Source organism: Glossina fuscipes, unplaced genomic scaffold, assembly GCF_014805625.2.
Source record: "Glossina fuscipes isolate IAEA_lab_2018 unplaced genomic scaffold, Yale_Gfus_2 60, whole genome shotgun sequence".
NCBI classification, from domain to species: domain Eukaryota; kingdom Metazoa; phylum Arthropoda; class Insecta; order Diptera; family Glossinidae; genus Glossina; species Glossina fuscipes.
This window is the reverse complement of record NW_023998432.1, coordinates 6,085,867-6,107,885: the sequence shown is the minus strand read 5'-3', so window position 1 is coordinate 6,107,885 and position 22,019 is coordinate 6,085,867. Positions and strand designations below refer to the sequence as shown.

The window sequence follows — 22,019 nt, the reverse complement described above, 5'->3', positions numbered from 1 at the left end:
ATAGCATTATTTTCTAAGAAATTTTCAAGCTCTGGAATTATCAGTTGTTTCTCCAAACTGTATGGGGGTATTGGCATCACATCCGATGCCGGTGTAGTACAGCACCGTCCTTTCTCTCAACTTGATGCTCTCCCGTTTTTTTAATTGACAAGGCCGTTACCACCACCCAGACAGAGCCCAATGAGCCTTCCCCATGGTCCATCGCGGCCACCTCACTCTTACGTTTTCTGCCATCTTACCGCTAGGTCTCAAAGAAACTGACCCAGAACCAAAGCAGCCAAAATTCAGCAATTCAACGGCAGCACTACTGCCGAAGATTCTTTTACTGCCAGAGTTAGCACCGTTGTGTTCATTTTAGCACCGCTCTGGAGTATCTTTCAAAACTCAATTTTTAAGCCCCTGTGCTGGCCCTCCAGAATTTTTAAAATGATATAACCGACGCATGTGATCCTTAGACACAGTTTTAAGAGTGGCACATTCGCATGACTTTATTACTGACACTGTGATCTTCAGCCATCCGCTGTCTCCGCTGGCTACAGATTCTATCCAATAAGCACTTGGTATCGTCGTCCGTTAGTCGTCTTCCTATGACGTCTTGGGAGAGTCGATGGGGATAATTCCTATCCTAGTCAATTCTGCCACTTGCTTATAAAATCAGTTCCAGATGCCTGGGCCGCAGTAATGTTCATGGCTCCATTGGGATTTCCTATCGTCCAAGTCGCTGAGCGTTTTGGCGGATTTCTGACCCTAGAGGCCGAAGTGTCGTCCAATCTGTGCCGCTTGCAGTCGGCCTAGGGCTTTGTCTTTTCCAAAACTGCACGAGCCTTCCTTGCTCTCTTACCTTTGTCGTTCCGGAGTTCCTAGGGAGAGGTTTCCTCCGAAGGTTTAACTGCCTCAGTCCCTTGTGTGCTCCCCAAAGTGAGAGCTGGGGAAAACGCCTTTGGCCTCTGTGAGTATGTTGGCTGTACCTTTCCTATCCTAAAACATGACAATATTCTCAATTTCCGGAGCGGGTTCGAGTATTGCGTCCCCTGGAGGGATTGGTTTTGGTATTTTTGCTTCGTTTTTCTTTCTCCATGAATGCTTGAAAATTTAGGAAAAACAATCAGCCGGGACAGACTCCTGCCTTCATCCATCCAGCTTTGCTACAATAGAGGCGCCCTTGCCAGCTTTTAATACATAATAATTAGTGTGCTAATATTTGTTATAAAGTTCTGAATATTCCACGTTCGTTATGACTCCAAACCTGCAAAAAATGCTTTTATAAAAATATATTAAATGACGTCGGTCGTGACACATTTGTCTAAGCAAACTGAACTTACGCCCACGCAATGTATTCGTTCAACAATTTACACATATTTAAGGCACTTATATAAGTCATTTGACACATGTATAGGTTGCGGTAGTTGCTTCCTAACATATATGCGGATCTATCACTCATTTTTCAACTATTATAACTTTTGGTCGTTTAGAAATATCGTCGTTCGTTTCGCTTGCAAAATAATAAAAAAATTATACGGCTTGCACATTGCAATTTAGTTCTCGTTTTTTTTTTAATACGGAATATCGTGCACGAAAGTTCACACTATTCAAAACAATGCCGTTGGATATAAAATTTGGTTCAGCAGAAGCAAATACGTGATACTACTTTCCGTTAGAAGATCGCATATCGCCTGGTTTTTCTTTTTGGTTTTTATTATATTGTTCTATTTTTTGTTATAACTTGTTATATTTATTTCGGAACGTTTAAAAATTGCTCGCGGTAAAAATTTCTAAACGAGCACACCATTCACAATTCCACAAAAAGGCGTACTTTGAAACCAAATTCCTTTAATGATAGCCATTGTTGACCGAGCTGAGCAATAGCTGTTTCTCATATGATCACTCTTTGCATCGCACAAAGCTATCACTACGATGTTTTGCAATTTTTTAAGCCAAAAATGGAAAATTCTATTTAATATCAAACAGTATCTCATCTATGGACGAAATATTTTCTTTTAGTTTTTTTGCAAACTTTTTCGTTTCTCATTTTATTATCTGCATTGCAATTAGGTGTGTCTCACATATATACATGTTAACATTTTGACAGGGGGAAATGCAAACACGATGTGTCCTTTGAAATGATTGACATTTACATGTGTCGAGGAGAAGATGTAGATGACACTACCACATTGTATAATCCATTTCTCTGTAGATATAAAATGGTCACCTTTACAAATTGGCGGATTATCCTCTGCTCAACAACCTTCTTCATATAAGTATCAAACAAAAAGATTTAAAAAGACTGCACAAAGCTCGGAAAAATTAACAGGATGAGACTTTTAGAAAATAGATAAAGACTGAACTAAAAGGTGGAAAATAAATTTGACCCACTCATATTTTTACGATCGGCCATAAAAGGTCACGGCGCTTAGAAAGAATCGAACTTCTCGCAAATTAAAATGTTAAGCGGTTGAACATTGTGGTAAAATTTGTTTTTTAAGTTTTAGTTCACTCAAGGGGTGACACCGCTTTAACAGCTTAAGAACGGAAGTTTTTTGACTATTTTTTTTTTTTTTTGTGATAGAGGTTAAAGATGAGGCAACAATAATACTCTAGCAGGTTATTAAGAATAATTTTTAATACTAGCGAAAAAAATTTTTTTGGAAAAATATTAAAAAGAGGTACGCCGAAGCGACTCTCATGAGGCATTTACAATGAACGTAGCTCCGCGGCCTACGCTTATTTTCGTGGAACTTGAAATTTACAAAAACAAGGAAAAATTTAAGATTTTAAACTCGAAAGCACTTAGTTTGCTGCGTCTGTCAAAGACATGATGGAGAAAGTTGCAGCAAAATGTATAATTCAATAGCCGAATTCATAGCCAATATCAACAACTTTAATCCAAAATTTTAATTTCTTGGCGAAACCATTGAAAGCTTTCACATCGCTTTTATCCTCATACCCATCCAGCGGTTGTGAAGCAATATGAACATATTTTTGCTTGGAAACGATTTTAAATTAACATAAATGCCTTTTCAAGAGATCTGTTAATATTTTAAAAAAGTTGGAAATCAACAGTTAAAATGTAATTTCGCTGCTATTGTTCAAAGTACGCAGGTACTCGCTTTTGGAAATAAAATTTCAACGATAAATTTTTGTGCGGGTGAGAATTTTTTTCCACAGGTATTCTATAAGACTCAAATTATCTCTTAAGCCCCAAAAAAAACTTTGTTTTGAAAAGTCTGCTCTAGGACTCCCCCTTGAATGAAAGCATATATATCACTATAAGTATTGTGATTATACTTACCTTTTATTTAAAATAGAGAAATAAACTCTAGCAATGAAAAAAATAGTCGAAACTTCATAATAAAATCTTTTTTGAATGAATGTTTTAATGTGTTTTCTAAAATTTCAAGTTCTTATATTCATAATTATTTAAGGTCAAGAACAAGTGAAATTTAGTGCAAAAAAATATCTTCGAAAAATAAAAAAATTAGTTTTAATAATCCAAATAAATTATTATTTTAGAAGAACGCAACAAGGGTATGTAACAATTCCAAGACAAACTAGAGCATGATAATGATAAATATAAATATTACGAAAGTATTCAAATTCGTCGGTCAGCTATATACTGCAATATTAATTGGTGTGGTCCGTTTTTATAATAAACACAATTATTTAATGTAGAAACCACATCGGCCATGTAGAATATTGAAATACATACCACCGTCACTATATATTCAATGATATTCTTCATCGTCGTCGCCATCACCATTCCAACTTTATAAAAGCAAAATGCCTTTGTAATGGTATATCAAATGAAATAAGCAAAAAACAAGTAAGTACAAGGCACTGTGAGGACCAAAGTCCCAGAGTCATTTTGAACCCATACATAGGCTTAGTTAATTTTCTTTATATGCTTCTCTTTATTATTATTGGTTTACTTTTATATAACATTATCTTACCCCTTTTCTATATACACGTGTATATTCTAGTACTAGTATTAGGCTCGTAACCGTAAATGCCTACTTTATATAATATTATTCCACACCTATATATTATTCTATCTTTTCATATATATCGATTTGTTTACTTTCCTACTCTCTGTAAATGTACTTACATATATTGTAGTACATTACCAGATTGATAAAAAACTACCGGAAGTCCGCAAGGCATATCAGCTGGTTTCGAATAGGATTGTCAGTCGATGGGCAACGCTGATCACGATAGATAAGTTCGAAGGAAATGTTAAGAGCATTTCCTCTTTGTCTCTGATTGAAGCCGTCGTACAGGATGGATGTACGTTTGCTACTCCGAAAGTGTCCGAAGAATAATCATGAGGAGCCTTTTAAGACAAGAACTGATTAAGGATGATAAGAATAAACTGAGGAGCTGAGACGTTAGACTAGAAAACGAAGGGTCTAGCTATAGACAGGATAAAATTTAGGGGAACACCTCGTTATTCTCTACGAAACTTCATAAGTTTGGTGAACGTTAGAGCCGCATGGATCATTGGGATTGCATGGGTGATTAGGATTTGTATACGTAAGTAATATATTTTATATCTCCTTTAGTTAATAAGAGCGATTTTGAATTTAATAAAGATTATGGTTTTATGCAATTTTATAAACGAAGTAAATGCCTTCTGATAATTTATCTGGTTAGAATAAAACTAGAGAGTAAATTAATATTATTTCCAGCAAACTTTGACAGCCTCGGCAAGCTAACCCCAGCATACAGCAACAAGTTCAAGAAAGTTCCCACAACGGAAGAATTTTCAATCTTTACAGGACTCCGTAACTCCCCCAAGGTACATGGTAAAGTGTTAAATATTATCTAAGGCTAGATTTACGGACGAATTGCATGCATGTAAGTATTTTTACGATAATCTATCCATTTGATAGGTAAATTTTGTGAACCGTCATGCCTGAGGAAATAAGATAAGATACTGAACCTTGGCACATGAATAGTTGCTGACGCAGCTGATACTGGCAACGTCTTTAATCGCTGTACAATTATTTTTAACCGACTGTATGAAAATAAATTCATTGAAAATTGTCAAGACTAAGCACTTTCATACACACAGTCTGCTAATCGTTATTACTCTTTGAAGCCATTACCGAACGATGAGAACGTAATGAAGAAGGAGTCGAAAACGTTTGCAACGCCTAGAAGGAATTTTTCAGAGATAGTATTTGACATATATGTTTGTCTGCCCGTCTATTCGGCCGTCCACGTAATCGTACGTCAGTCTATGGATGCGCGTAGTAAACGTTCTTGTGATCGCAAACTATATATCAGCTTCAAATTTGTTAAGCAGGGTGGAATTTGCTGCAATAGACCAAATCAATTAAAGAACATGGCTATATTGTAACATAAGGAAATCCAATAAACCGGATTTTTTGCAGTACTTATAAACTACAACATTTCTGTTTATTAGTAGTTATTCAAGTTCACACAACATTGTTGATTATTGAAGTTTCATTTTTTTTTTTTTCATTCAAAGTAAGGATAATGGATAAAATAAGTCGGTACTATTTGAATATAAATTTTTTATCCATTTTTTTAATTAATTTCTTATTTTAGTATTTTAAAAACTTCAGTGTATTTCTTCTTGCTTTGAATTAGTTTACCTTTTACTTGATAATAACTGTGGTAGTTACTTTTCTCTTTCTGAGCTCTAATTTAATCATTTTTATAACCACCGCTTAACTGAAGGAGCTTCATAGGTTTGTGAAGGCGAGTTCATTAGGTTCGTTCGATGGTATGGCTCTATGTCTGTTGATACAACCTTTATTCGCAACATTTCTTATGACTGAAAACATATAACGGAAGTTTGGAACATCTAAATTATTTTCGAAAACATATTTCCGCGTTTGAACGCCGCCAACTTTGATCTTGACACAATTTTTCATCATAATTTCGGTAAGTCTGTGCAAGCAATCTTAAGCTAGAGCAATAGTTGGACCTGCAAAGAATTGACTCGAATAATGCTCAATAATTGAATTACATTCATTTTCCACGTTCAATCACCGAGGCTTGGATTTGAATACTGTGTAAAAACCACTAAAAACATAAAAGAAAAACGAATAATCAGCGTAATTCAAAACATCAAACACCAAAAAGTAATACATAGTCGTAAAGAACTCATCGTCACAGGAGATCTCGCTAAGTTAGCTGAGACCTAAGAACAAGAAAAATACAATAAGCTATTGGAAAATCGTGTCTCCGTTGTGAACTCCTTTAAGTGGACACATATTCTGGAAGCGTTTTAGAATGGACTTAAAAGAATTGAATCTTAGATTTTCAATAATTATATCCAACTGATTGTTGCCTATCAAAAGTGAGTGTTCACTTACCTCGCAGAGGTTTTCGTTACAATAAATTACTTTCAAAAATGTCGACAAATTTAGAGGCTTAAGTTACGATATCGTAGACATAAACTAGATACTACTTTGAATTGACATAAGTTTTCGTTGGCCAATACCCAATATTTTGTGTATAAGATTCAAATTCACTGAAAGAGGTAGACAAAATTTATATGTATCCGTGGTATTTTTGGAAGGGTTTACATGTTGTCAATTGTCAATTACGCTGCTCTTACCATGATAACAATTTCTGATTGTCAGTTTGCATAACGTGCAACCGTTCCGTCATATAGGCATATGACAAATGCTTGAAGATATACATACGGTCATGACGAAAGAAGGCCGTTTTTGTGCGTCATTTATGCACCTTCTCGCCGATTTATTCGATAAGCCCTTTTTTTGTCTTCTTTTAATTGTTGAAATATTTTTGTCACCTCCATGAAACGTATTTTAATATTGCTTACATTTACTAAAATTATTTTTAAACATCTTACATTTTTTTTTTGTGTTTTTTAAATTTTATTAAACCCTTTTGGCGTTGCTTTTTTTTCTCATTATTTATGACTACATTTTATTGGCAATAAGCTTTTGTTTTGATGAGTTTCGGCTTAGTTCTATTTAAAGGGAAAAAACCATGATACTATTTCTACATTATTTCCTGTACTATTCTCCTCTGCTAATATTTGTTTATATTGACTTTTTTAAAAGTGGGTTTTAATTCAAACTATATGCAACAATTCATTTTACATCAATGAGAGGATGTGCTTTAATTACTGGCATGTGAAAGCACTGTTAATAAATATACAAAATAATTGAAAGCACACACAGATTTTAGCACTAGAACTACCGACGTTTATACTACAATAGGTCAATTTGACCCATAAAGGGATTTGAAATGGACGCAGTCGCAAAAATGGGGAAAGGAAGCTGTAATTTGGTGCAAACATTCCTTCGACGATTAAAAACCCATGAAGAAGTTAAGAAGCGGGTGTGATTGGCCTGCATACATGCACCCAATGTAGAGAAAACCGAGACAACTACGAAAAAACAAAAAGCTTTTCAAATTTTCGTCTATAACTCTCGACTTCGTTGTGATATTACTACTCAAATGTTCACTAGAGCTACATGCCCTCATTTCTCTAAAAAACAGTCATAACATATATATGTAATTCGATGTAAGATATTTTCGTTTAAACAAAATATGATATATAAAAATTTACTCGTCTTGTTACTTATTTATTTATTTTGTTTTTTCTTGTGAATATATTTTGAAACTACGCAAAATATGTCAATTTTAAATTCATAGCAGTGCATTCACTTCGTCAAGAAAAAGATGCACGTATTATTTTTAGATTGCATGCGGATATAGAAACAATTTTTCAGAGAAGTAATCAAATAAGCAGGTTACAATGAAGAAGGCGACAATCGAAAATATCTGATTATGTTGGGAAATTTATTGTCGATTGTCGCAAAATGCGCTCTCTCAGTGACGTCAAATCTGGCGGCATTAAAATTGCTGGCAATGAGAACAAGTTTGCATTAGTATTGAATATTGAGTACAAACCAAGTAAAGTTACCAAAAATCTCTTTTTTAGACTTGAGTTTGTAAGAAATCAGCTGCAAAAGAAAAATATAAACAGCTGTTAAAAAATGAATTATTAATGCAGAAACTTAAAGAAATTGAAAAAAAAATGAAGTGTCTTCGAAAGTGGTAAAAGTAAATACAATTTGCTCTATCATTCGAATTCTTCTTAGTTTGTGTTTAAAATCCCCTTAGAGTCGTTTTGAAATAAAAATCTGCAAATTTCATATATTAATTATTTACCCGATAATCCAAGCCGAAAAACAAATAAGAGCTTAATTAAGAAATCTGTTAAAAGTACAAAATAAATTTAAAACGTGAGAGCTGCACAAGATATGAGAAAACAAATGACCAGAAATGAACAGAGTTTTTCCATAAATAAATTTGTTTTCGTTCTGGAAATCATCTAAATTGATTTTTGGTTATTTTTTTTATATTCATATAAAGTGACCTCTAAAGTTAATTTCAATAAACTTCTCTAGTATTCAATACGATTTTTAGTTTAGAACTGAACCTCACTTTTTACTATTGTGAATTGTACAAATAAATTTCCAAATGAAAGTTGTAGTAACGAAAAAATTTTTAAATTTTAATGATACTTTATTCTATTTTTGCTATGTTCCTTTCGAAATATTTTTTTCCTCTTTTTACAAATTTTTAAATCTTATCACTGTTCACAGTTCCTTAAGAAGGCTTACTCAGGGAGATTATTTTTCTGATTATGATTTTGTTCGATAACAACCACTGTCGTAATGCGGCTTATTATGACGATTGAGGGTCATAAATAAAAATAAATAAAGTTGTCACCTCTTAGCGAATATTAAAAAAAGTACTTGTCGATTTTCCCACATTCCATTACTAGCATTCTTATAACTTTTCAAATGTATATACGAAAACAATACTTCTGAAATTTCAACGTCTGCGGTAAACAGACGTTATAAAATTTGATTATAAGTTCGACTTTTTACGCCGATGAAACAGAAATTGTTGGAAATCTTATAGGGTATAGCTGCGTTTGTTTAAAATTAAGAATTATTTAATTAAATTAAAAAGTCTCATTGAAATATTTGTAGTTTTTCTTCTTAATTTTGTACCACATACTCGTTCAACTTTAAATCAGTTTATATTATTGCTATTTTTTCCCTTTTCTTTTCAGTTAAAAAATGCATCTTAAACGCTTCATGCAACTTTTCTCTATCTATATGAATGTTCTCTACCAATTTTGAAAATGACAAAATAGGCAATCGACATGTAAGTCTGCGAGTTGGAAAAAAAAATTGTATAACATTTCAGTAGAAATTTTCTCTTGGACTATTTATCATTTAGTTTTCTCCGAATTAAATCTTAAAAAGATATTTTGCCCACTTAACAGACTAGACTGAATTGACATATATGTTAAGCATGTGAATACGTGTACGCAGATTTTCTAGTAAAATCGAAGAGGTAGTTATTTCATTCAATGTCTCGTTCAACAATAGCCATTATTTCTCATGTCATTAAAGCAGAATATTTGCTAGATGCGAAGCGAAAAATTGATCTTTTGAAGCTATGCGAAAAAGAATTCATATTTGTGTATCGGAATAAGAATGGAAACATCGTTCGACCGAACAATGAGTTATGTATTGAAAGACGTATTAATCGTAAGAGATAATGTCTGCTGATAACAGCAGAGAGGGTAGCACATTCCAGACCAGTGCTGTTAACGTTTCCTTAGTAAGTTTTGCTAAATGAAGCCGAACTTTTTCATGCTGAGAATTGACGATATTATGCTTTTTGGCGCGCTGCGCCCGTTTTTCCTCTCAACTTCGTCAATTGTTTCTGGCAAGGTTCCTTAATGATCGTTTTATTTGGCTGGAACAAACCATAATACAAACCCACCAGTTCACGAGCATCACAGAAACTACAATTGTAATGGGCCACCATAAAGAAGTTATAATTGGATTGGGACAAGTCTTTCAATACCGGCAATTAATTTATTTATGATTTTTGCCTTTTTAATAGTGGCAGAAAATTATCGAATTTTCTCAATTATAAAAAGGAAAATTTTATACCAACAACATCTTAAATAGATTTAAATAGATTTTAATATAATTTTGTAACACCTATAAAAAATAAATTTAAACTGCCATAACAAATGGCAAAAAGCGCATATGTGAAATTGAAAGGAATAGAACTAATTCAAATGGAACAATTTATGTTTGCAAATGCGTTTAAAGCTCAGCATTATACTTATATAGAATTGAAACAATTGATATCTTTTATTTTCTTTTCACATAAGGTCTGTGTTGTTGCGCATAACAAGAATTGAAATTATTATTGCATAATTTTATTTGCTTTGAGAGGAGATTGCGGAGATTGTCTGGATTTGATGGATCTAATGGCAGGTTGGCAGGATTGTAGTGGCATAATTGACCAAAACCTGTAATCAGTGTTTGAGCGGCAATGACATATACAGTTACGCGAAAACAAGATGGGCTTCTGCTTTCTTTTTCTTCTTTATTTCAGTCCTTATGCTAATGTGTTTACAGCCAATTAATGTGGAACAGAGTATATATACAAGCTAATTTAGTTATTACTGATATGAAAGGCTTAATGAATTTTACGGTAACTATTTCCGTCTTAATTGAATGCTTGAGCGCAGATGCTGATAATATTTGAACCGCATGATCAAAATGATATCAAAACAAAATGCTTCACTATTAAGACTACACACTGTGCCGAGACATGGGCACTGAATATTTATCTTTTAGTTAACTAGTTCTCATTTCAAAGGCGTACCTTGAAAGCCATTCAGTTGAGAAAATAGTAGGAAAGTAAGGACAAATTTGACGTCTTTTTTTTTCCAATGATGCAATGAATTACAAAATCACACAAATATAAATAAAAACAAAATTATGTAAAATTTTTGACGAAATGAAATGAAGTGCATAGCTTTCCAAACCGAAGCGAATGTTTATAGATATTATGCGGTATTAAACTACCTGAAATTCTAATGAGCTATGAGCAATAAAATTATAGGCAATTTTGATTATGAATAGACAATGTTTCCACCCCGGAAGAAAAATATCCGGAAATTGCTTAGCAGTTAATATTCCTAAGAAAACTTTGAATTGGAAACATTTATCTTTTATTTTTATTCTCTATAATATATTTGTACTTTAACATATGAATTTACCTATAGGGGATGTATAATCTTTTAAAATGAGTTGCAAACTTATCCTAGGTTTTCATTATATACATAAAAGCCTAACTTATAATTTTCACAAAACATCTTAAACATCTTTATTCCCCAAATCTTTTATTTCAATACAATTTAGCTTGAAAGTGTAGGAGACATTATCGCCAAAATAATCTAGGAAATCATTATATTACTGCAATAATTTTCATGTGGTTGCAATTCTTACGAAAAAAATGCTTATATGTATATAGGCGAAAACATATATATATTTGGTTACTAGAACTCCGCACAAAGTTTTTCTTCCATTTTTTTTTATAATTTCTGATAGAACAACCGAAAGGGTTCACTAGGCAACGTTTAAGTAAAAATCGCTTCTCGCTAGCCATTGATAGCCTCCAGGCCCCAGTAACTCTAAAATAAGGGCCAAACGGATCACCGATAGCATGTACGTTCTTCTTATGCCATCACTTGCATCAATTTTCCCTAATATGTACTTACAAGCCTCTTTTGACGCATAAAACCTTCACCGAAATCTACACATAACAATCTGCATGTTTTAATTGACATTGTTCACAACTATATAAAATCATTTACACGTTATTTAATAACAACAACTTACTTACTTGTTTCTTCGCTTTGTTTAGTAAAGTGGAGTAGGCCTGTTCACAATAAGGTTTATATATCTAGTATAGTAATGAATTTTTACTATTGTTGCTCCTTTGCGCTTTAACAATGATAGCGCTAGTATATGGTGATATATGGTAAGATTGATGATACAGAATTGACTACAAGCTTTGCGAATTAATAGTATTAATAAGGCGATTGATGTGAAAAGCAAAGTAAAAGAATTCAATTATTTACCTTCCACAAATCTAAAATTTCTTGTTTTAGTTCAGCTGTTTGTAAGAAAACAGTTTTTTTTGGAATTTATTTCATTTTCAATTTACTGCTGTTTTCTCATATTAATGCCTCTCTAAACAACCAATACGTAAAAAAAAAGCGTAAGCAGTTGTGCTTACTCTTGTTTTGACAGTTTTGAGAGAGCGTTACTTACATCGCTTGTGCATACGAATAACTAAAAAAGTCGAAACTCCAAAAAGAACTCTAATTAACTATATACATAATTAGTGCCCTGAACTTTTCACTAAATCTCAAATAATTATTTTATTCAATTTGGCAGCATTTTGTAGATAGTTGTGCCATCTGGAAACTATGTTTACAGTAGTCTTTACGTTGAAGTAAATTTTATATTTTTCATAAAAAATCTTTGTTCAATTAATTGTCATTTAGTTTTCTCCGAAATTGATTGAATTGAACCTACAACGCTTTGAACGTATCTTCTATGAGCAATATTGTACCACTTCTACAAAAATGGAACAAAATGACCATGCTTACTTAATTTTATAGTGTGTTATAATTTAATTTTTTTTACGCCTCTATAACGCACAGAAGGAAGCGTAAAAGTCCGCACATAAGTGTATAAATATTTAATCAGTTTCAAATTCGGAATGCATTTTAGCATGTCCGTCTGCGCAATGTGTGCCCTGTTCGGAAAACTGAAGATATCGCTTATAAACTTAAAAAAGCATTTGAAAATTACTTAAACTTTCCAAAGAACCCGCCTACCTTTGCTTTGCATGTGTTTTGTCCGTTGGACATAAACAAATATACGATATAAATTTCCACTAAATTATTCTACAAAAATAGAAAAAGTTAACAACGCCAATATTATGGAGTATGCAAATGTATATTTTTCCTTTTTTCAATCTATTATAGGCGAACGGCGATGGGTATCAAAGATTCGGCCGCAATCGAATATGATTTTCTTACTTGTTTTAATTTGTTTACACACAATTCGCATTAATGCACACATGAAAATAGAAATTAGTTCGTTACGCTGCTTTTTTAGTAATAGCAAAATACGTAAGCATTATATTAGTTATCGTTTTTATTTGCTTTTTTCTTTTTTTTCTGTTCAATTGTATTCTTGACAGTGAGTAAATGCCATTGTTTAAAACGAAGTGCACGTTTCATTAAAAGCGCACGCACGCTTTTTATTTTTATGAACAGTTACACAACCAAATTGAAGAGTTTAAGTTATAGTGTCATCAAGCTATATGAGGATGTAAATCAATTCAAAATTGTACAAGGTACTCCCGAATGATTTTATTGCGCACACAGCATTGCATAAGATGACAAGCCTCACAAAAATGATCGATTATTGAAAGAAAAGAAAGGTGGTTACAAAAAACTGATACCATTAAGTTTTATATAGCTGAGAGTTTCAAATTACGTTGAAACCCAAGGAGATCGTTGAGATAAATGTTGTACACCCATAAGAAAGGTCTTACAATTCTTTTAACTTAAAATCCATTTTTATCAATAAATTCAAAATTATATAGGTAGCAGTAGGAGCATATACATATGTACCATGTTATTACGTTCATACATCTCGAGTGCAATATGCTAGGCGTGGGAAATAATTTAAAGCAATAAAAGCATACATCGAAGAATCTCTACGTTGCGTATATTTTAGAAAAGACTTATTAATACCGATCTTTTCGCATGCCTGTTGAAATAAATATTGTGGCCTCAAAATTTTCATTAGACAACACCAATTGTGGGAGAGAGTATACTAAGTTTCCGTAAATGTTTTCAACACCCAGAAAGACTTACCATAAACCCATCCTCTCGGCCGATTCAGAATAATTCCCGGAATCGATTTATGTTTGTCATCTCTCTACCGATTTCTCTGATGACTGTCCATGCATTGTATAATTATATTTCATATCCAAGCCATAATTTACGGAATACTTCTACGAAATCTTGTATACTGACGCCTTTTTCTCCAGCATTCTATTTAGAGTGGATAACGATCACTCGTCGTCGGAAGCAAGCCTTTATATGGCAAGAAGGTGTAAGTCCTAATTTGTGTGGTTGCTGACTCTTGAACGTTTATTAATTTACTTTTATATGCACGTTAAAAGCGAAAGCAATAGATAATGAAAAGGAGGATCACAGAATAAGTAACAACGTAGAAGAGTTGCCATCCGAGATCAATATTTTATGATGAAAATTAATCTAATTCACATAGAAGGTAATAATGGCATCAAATTTAAATCGCATAGGTCTAGTTTAAGTAAGATTTTTTTATGAAAAACATGCCTTTATATATTCGCGGATGTACATAAAAATTATATTATACAAAGTTTGTACGGTATTTACTTGTCGGTCTAGCCTGGTTGTAATGTTTTTACTTGTTTTATACTTAGCATCAATAAGAAAAAAAAGGATGTAACGCAATTCGCAGTATTCGCTCCAAATATTCCATAAAGCAGAAATTTTCTTGCCTTTCATGGGGTTCTTGTGGTAGGTCGGTTCAGCCTATTCGGTCTGTCCATTCATTGGACATTTCATTCATAACATTTCAAAACTCACTAAGGCCAAAGCGGAAAACTGTAAGTTCACACACAAATTCTCTATTGATATATTTATGTACATACGAAATTTAAACAAAGGATTAAAAGGTACAATAACTTTGCGTTGGCAATTAAAAAAATGGCTACACATAGTAATAAATTTGGTATTTTTTGAAACAATATATATTCTCGATTTGTGTAAGATTCTGTTTAATCATTTGATTTTCTTATTTTATTTCTCTATAAATGCTAATGATTTCTTTTCATTATTCCTACTTATATTTTTAACCTACATGTATGCATATGCATATATACTTTACTTTATCAATGTATGCACTTTTTCTATTTATTTAGTCCAATTTAGGTTAGGATCTAAGAAATGGGTCAGTACGAATACATTCCCAGCAATGCGAATGTTTATTGATATTTACAAAAAAATAAAAAAAAAGACAAAAAGAAATTTTTTATATATGTAAAAAAAATAATGTTCGAATTTAATGGACATGCATTAAGAGATAAGAACACGTGAACAAATATAAAACATTATCATTAAATTTTGTTTAATTAAAAATAAAAAGAAGAATTGCTACCATCAAAAATTCTGAAGCTACTCGTCGTCCTACGATACTATCAAGTTTTAATAAACGAAAGTACGGCACAGCAACAGCGATCCTATCGATTGTGTCACTTATATGAGATCGTACAAATTTGATATTTTCTTTAGAGAAAAAGAACTCTTTCTCAGAAAATATTCTTTTAAAAATAATATGTGATTGAGTCAATGCCGTTAGGCGGTCTAATTCACTATTCTATAAATTCCTATAACATATGTCGCTAAAATTTGCAATTATATGGGAACTATGGCCAAAACATAATTATTATGTACTCCAAGCACAGTTCAGCCAAGCTTACGTAGCATAACGCACCTGAAGAGTTAGTTTTTCAGAAAGTGTCCAAGTAACTCAGAATTAATAACTACAAATGTACTTGATCACTTTAAAGGCATTCCCTCCGATCCCGACACTCTTCCTTGGATGTAATAGCTTTACATAGATATTGACGTTGAATGTATTTTTAGCGGATCAAGTCCTACATTCAAAGCAATGTTTACTACTCCAATATCTTTCGAAGAGTTTTACTTTATAAGGAAAGGGTAAAACATATCTGACATAATGCATCCGAAGGTAATCCGAAAAGTCATATTAATTTTGCCAAAGAAGTATTTTTGAAAGGATTCCTCGAAATCACGTAAGCAGTCAATATGCTGAAAAAACACAGCCAAAAATTAATTAAGAATACCCTTTTATTTAGATAATAAAATCGGGCAAATAATACATGAAATTAGCAGCGAGCGTCATAGGTCAATGGGCACTACTAGGCAATGACACGGGTAATGAAATTTATCAAAAGTATAAATCGCACACTTGTATAACAAAAGCCATGGTAGATGTATATATAAGATCTATACGCGATACGTAATGAAAGATAAAAAAGATTACCATGCTAGGTCGTCTATTTTTTACTTTTATTTTCTGTTGAATCAACTAAGTGGTTTAAATATTTTTGAATTTACCAAATGAAGCGGTAACGTTAAGGAATGCTATAAAAAGCTATTTGATAGATGTACAGATATAGTTTACAAAACCTTTTTTGACAAATTTAATGTGAGCGTAGTGATTATACTATAGAGAAATGCTCTCATAAATATCATTCATTAGCGAATAGGATTTTCGATTAATTCATAAAAAACAAAAAAATGAAACAAATTAAATTCAACTGAAAAATATCTCAGTTTTCATTTTATTATAATATTTGGCTTAAGATAATTAAAATGCACATTTAATGACTGATAATTAATCTCTCACAAAATGCTTATAATCTTATATTCATGTTTGTGGTTATCATTGCATACATGTGATCGACAAATGTTCACAAAGTATTGTTTTGTTTTTTGTTGTAGTTTTTTTTGCCAACTTTTTGTTGCCCAACTTAATATTCAAATAAATAAGTGGAGAACATTCAATAGAGAAACGAAACAATTTTCGCGTTATTATATAATGAATAAAAAGTAATCATATTTTACTCATTCACAAAATGTGTCGATTTTCGCATTTTTAGCAAAAACAAAGTTTATTAATTAAAACATTTTTTTTATTTGTAAATTTGTGTTTTACTAACCTATGCATATGTTGGAAAATGAGTTTACTAAACTACAAACAACGCAAACAACCACATTAAAATGTGAACGACTGGTTATATATTTTTATTCAATTGATAGATAGAGCAACAGACGTAGAACAATATAATCCATTGATTAAAAAAATAAGGCAATTATTTTGGCTTTTTTTCCTAAAATTTATTTCATAACAGGCGTTTGAACCCCAAACACAAAAGTAATTAAACATGCAGGTAAAAACGTCATATAAGTCTGAGGGCGAATCTTGAATACCCATCATTCCAAGAAAATATATGAGAGCTGCAAATCTCTACAGTAATTGCGGACTTGTCGATAAGCCATGATGGCATCACATCTTTAAATAGTTCGGATCAATATTTGTAGATAATTTCATATTGATACAGCAGATCAGCTCAGATTTCAACTCTGTGATCTGTGACTATCATCTTAAGCGCTATTAGCCAAATTTAAATATTTAAAAACATGTATTTTATTTTCAAAAATTGTATTAAAAATACTTATGTACATCCATCTGTTAAAAATGTATACCTAAATGCACAGACCAAGATTTATAGGCATCAGAGTGGTCATTGAACTTTGCAATAACCTTTAAAAAACCAATTTCACCACTCGATATGAAATTATTAGAAAGTCAAAGTACAGAATGTCGTGCTTAAGTGTTTTGTCAGTTTGGTAATAAATAATTCTTTAGCGAGTGTATAAATATTACAAAAAAAAAAATTATTTAAAAATGCAAAATATTAAAAAAAAGTACTTTAGTCACGTTAATCGGTGTTTTAGAAATTTCAAAAATTATAAAAATTTCTTTTTTTTTCTTAATTATTTTTCCCTATTCATACAGGTTAATGCCTTGTCTATGACAACAAGTATAACCTTGAATTGTTTACCAAAATCAAAACTGAAAAAAAAAAAAAAAAAAATACACAAATGAAATTAGAAAAATATTAGAAAAAAATATATAACACACAACATGTCAAAGTTGCGAACTCAAAAAGTTAAACAATGTGTAACTCATAAAACTTTAGATATATAAAACAGCCTTTGTCATTCTTCCCTAGCTAAAAAACGGGTATATGTACTCTTAGTTATTCGCTTGAAACGTTCAAACATCTATGGTCGGTGACTCAATCATATCCCCCCTTCAATATCTGCCATTCGTCGCTCCATGGTCGCAAAATTCTAAATAAAATGATGAAAAGCCTTTTACTCTTAATGTTGATATAAATATTGATTTTTAAAAAGGTTATGGTGCCCTCTACTCAGCTTCACACTTATATAGAGAAAAAAACAGATTTCAATTTTTCATTATAATGCTCGACCTCACGTGACAAAAACGACGCGTGACAAGATAATAGATCTGAAAGTGTGTAGAAATTAAAAATACACAAAAAATTTTTTAATGCCTTCATGTTTATGTCTTCATATTATGTCATATAATTCAGTCATGGGCAAAAGGAAAGTTTAGAGATTCTGGCCGATGATAAAAAGCTTCGGAATCAACTGGGAGAGGTTTCAAATCAGGTACATATTTTTGTAGCCAATCGTCTGCATATGTTTTATAATCGTTCTCGGTTCAAGACTTCGTCAACCTCGTCGATCGATCTATCAAAACTAAAAATATCATTATCGATCCACCATAGTAATTTGTGCACTTTGACTTAAATTTTTGGATTAGCGCACTTTTGTTACACTCAAGAAGTTTAACATAAATACTGTTTCTACTGGCTGTCAAACTAGATGAAAAGAAAGAACAGCAAGGATTGAACAAATTCGGCCTTGCGGAAATTGACTTTTACGATATTTGAGAAGAACCAACTTTTTGTAGAAAATAATTGATTGTGTTATCTAGGGAAAAAGAAAGTGACTCGTAATCTGTTATACACACTCTGCCAAATAAAATCTGTATGGTAACGTAACTAAAAACGGCACGTATTTTTCGAACCAGAAACAGGGAAGATCTGACTTAGATCTCTATTACACGTATGTTATATATATGTATAGATATATGTATATATTGTTACAAAATTCGCTTTTCTATTATATAGAACTTGTACCACTAGATCGTGGATATTCTTTTCAAGAGAAATACACTTCAAAACTCTTTTATTTACAATTATATTCCTTATTATTCACAACTTATTTTGGCAGTATTCTCGACTCAAATGTTCTTGTCCGACAGAAAATGGCTTTGTTTATAGCGAGCAAAATAGAAAAAGAAAGATAAATGATAACAAGCCAAAATTAAGGAAAACAAAATAGTTTTGCAAAATCATCAAAAAAATTATTAAGGGTTATTAACTTTTAAAAGATTATAATGCCGAAATCGCATTAAAATCAAAATATGCGCAATAGTAAAATGTGTAGTAAGGGATTCCGTGTGTAGATTTCCTTCACTATTAAAACGGTTAAAAACAAATCAGACAAAATACCGTCACTTAATTTATGTAAAAATATACTCTTCACCTAGCACTTAACGCATAAACTGTTTTTTATTATTATTTGTTTTTCCTTTTGTTATTGCTGTCTTTACGGATATTCTAGTGAATATTTAAATGCGAAAAACCGCAGAAACACGCTTTACTACCGTCACATCATAAATGTCATAGTTATTGGCTTACACGTTCGGTGCTTGTTTACACAACACGATAAAGACAACAAATATCAGAAACTACCAACAAAATATATAAAAACATACTAACTGACGAATCTAACTTAATAGACGGAACAAATAATTAACTGGTTACATAAACTGACAAACATATGCGTTTTATTGAAATAAGTGTGCATAATTGTTATACTATTTTTTTACTTTTTTATTATTTTTTTTGCATTGCTCACATTCTTGTTTGATACACGCATTTTTACACCGCAAATCCACTCCTCCCCAGCTATTATACTAACAGTTCAATGATTTCTTGAATTATTTCAAAACATGTCTTAAATGTATTTAAACTATTATTGTTAACTTATTATTGTTAACTCAGATGTAGTAAGGGGGAGAAAACGTGATTCTTCTTGAGATGAACTTTGCGAAGCAATCTTCCAAAGTCTAAAATATTTTTTCTCATAGACCTAATGTTATATGTGTTTTCTAGTACAGTACGTAGCATAAATCTAGTCCTTCTTAGTTTAGCCGTCAGTGTTTGAATTTGATACTAAAGTAACCACGTTTGATTGCTAGACGCAGTTGTATAAGGTATAAAAAGGGAAATATCTTATTGTTTATATGTAAAGTAGGGATGATTTCCCATAAGTATGTTAAGGAGGATCCAAAATACAGTGTAGCATGCCAGATCATAATGCAACTTACCCGAGGATCGAGATGTTAAATATAATAAACCCAAACGGCTTATATAGTAGAATAAATCCGAACCGGTGCTTTTTTAAACTAATTACATCAAAGGCTAACATATATGATTGAACGCAAGAAATCCTAATCGTGATATATAAAAAAAAATTGTATTCCAGCAAAACGTTGTCGATATCCATACTTTCTTTGTTTATTTATACAATTCTCTTAAAAATATCTTACATAACTAAGAAAGTGAATTTCATTAACAACTTTTTTTGCAAAGGAGTACATACAATGTAAAGACAAGATTTCATTGTAATAGTTGTATAATAACGTAGAGTCTAGGCTTGGTCACCTATACATATACCACTATATCGAGATTATTTTCATAACAAGAAATACGCAAAAGTAATATCAGGTAGATGAACAGTAATATACTAAGATAGGCGATAAGAAATATAGTTAGGCAAACGTGCCCACTCTAAGAGGCCTATTAGCATAATCGAAAGGTTATTTTACAAACAAGATTAAAGATTAATTTCTAATGTGCATTAAGGTAGAAAAGTAAAAAGTCTACGAATTGATAGTTTTGCACTTTGTTGTTTATTGAATAGTAAGGAGAGCAGAATAAAACAAAAACACCAAAGGACAACATCTAATATTATAAGTGCATTTGTAAAACTTTTAGTCATACTTGGAAGATAAAAAATATGTTGATGAATGGTCTCTTATGGAGCAGCAGCATTTTCATTTTATTCATTCAGATTATTTATTGTTCCGATTGTTTCAACATTTTGGATTATTAAAATTTATTATTTTATAATTGAACATTTCACCGTTCACTCAACGTTTCAAACAAACGATATTTACTTTCATCAAATCGCGAGTTAAGTCTTGAGAACTTTTCATGGCGAATTAGTATGAATTTGCAGTCGTTGGAACGATGCATATGAATACCTTATGAAAAACTCCAAGTAGTATATGCGCTTTGTAAAGCTTCTGAGCCAAGTACATATAGGAATTATAAAGAAATCCCGTTAATCCAGTGCCGTCGAGTATTAATTATGACAATTAAGATTTATGGGTTATAGGATCTTTGTAACAATTAAGCATATTTTGGGTTAACACCATACCGCATTTACTTGAGAATTGAAGTATTATTATGTAATACGCAAATTCATTGCATTGGCTATCGCCTATACCGAGATATACGATGATTTTCATCGTTAAAATATTTCTCGGCATTAAGGTCTACTTTACTATAATAATTTGCTTCAAAGATGTTTTTTATTTCATCTCATGTAAATTTTTGGTTAATTTTGGAATAATAGCGTATTTTAAGGTTTTCTAAACCTATCAATGCGAATGCAAGCATTGTGAATATATTTATTCCGATTTTTTGCTGTATTATATATTGTTATTTGTTTATTTTTGCTTTCATCATTATATATGAATAAATATAAAAATATTGAACCTGGAAAATGTCCATAAATCAAAAAAAGATATGATTACCACGTCATGTCGAGGTTAAATGAAAACGCATGCAATTTCAATTATTCACCGAAAGGATAATTAAAAATTAGAAAAATTTAATTAGATATTAGACAAGAAACTCAACAATTATAAAATGTTTTTCAATTACTTTTTTGTTTTTGCGGTCAAATCAAAGATATAAACGAATGTATACACTTGTTGGCGAATTTTAGAGATTCGTAGGATGATGTGCGAAAAAAATTGCAAAATGTTTCTCTTTCTCATGCATAACAAGTGATCGAGAGAGTATTTACGACGAACTTTTACACGGCTTTAATAATCATTTATACTACACACACGCCAATTTTAGATGTATCTATGTTTATTAGGAAAAACGCTAAACTGTTTCTAATTTTTCCTTTTTTTGAGGTATAACGGGGGTGAAGTGAAGACATGTTTCTCATACAGGTTTCTTCTTAAACTTTATCATTAATTAATGCATTCAACATTTTAGTTAATCGTAACCGA

General features: G+C 31.8%; 1 long non-coding RNA gene across 1 annotated transcript; it reads left to right on the top strand.

Annotated features, from left to right (window-relative positions):
• Positions 1-4,273: 4,273 nt before the first annotated feature.
• Positions 4,274-5,161, top strand: LOC119637702. The gene is made up of 3 exons (XR_005247324.1): positions 4,274-4,527; positions 4,683-4,792; positions 4,887-5,161. It is a non-coding gene; the product is annotated as an uncharacterized LOC119637702 (long non-coding RNA).
• The last annotated feature ends 16,858 nt before the right edge of the window (positions 5,162-22,019 follow it).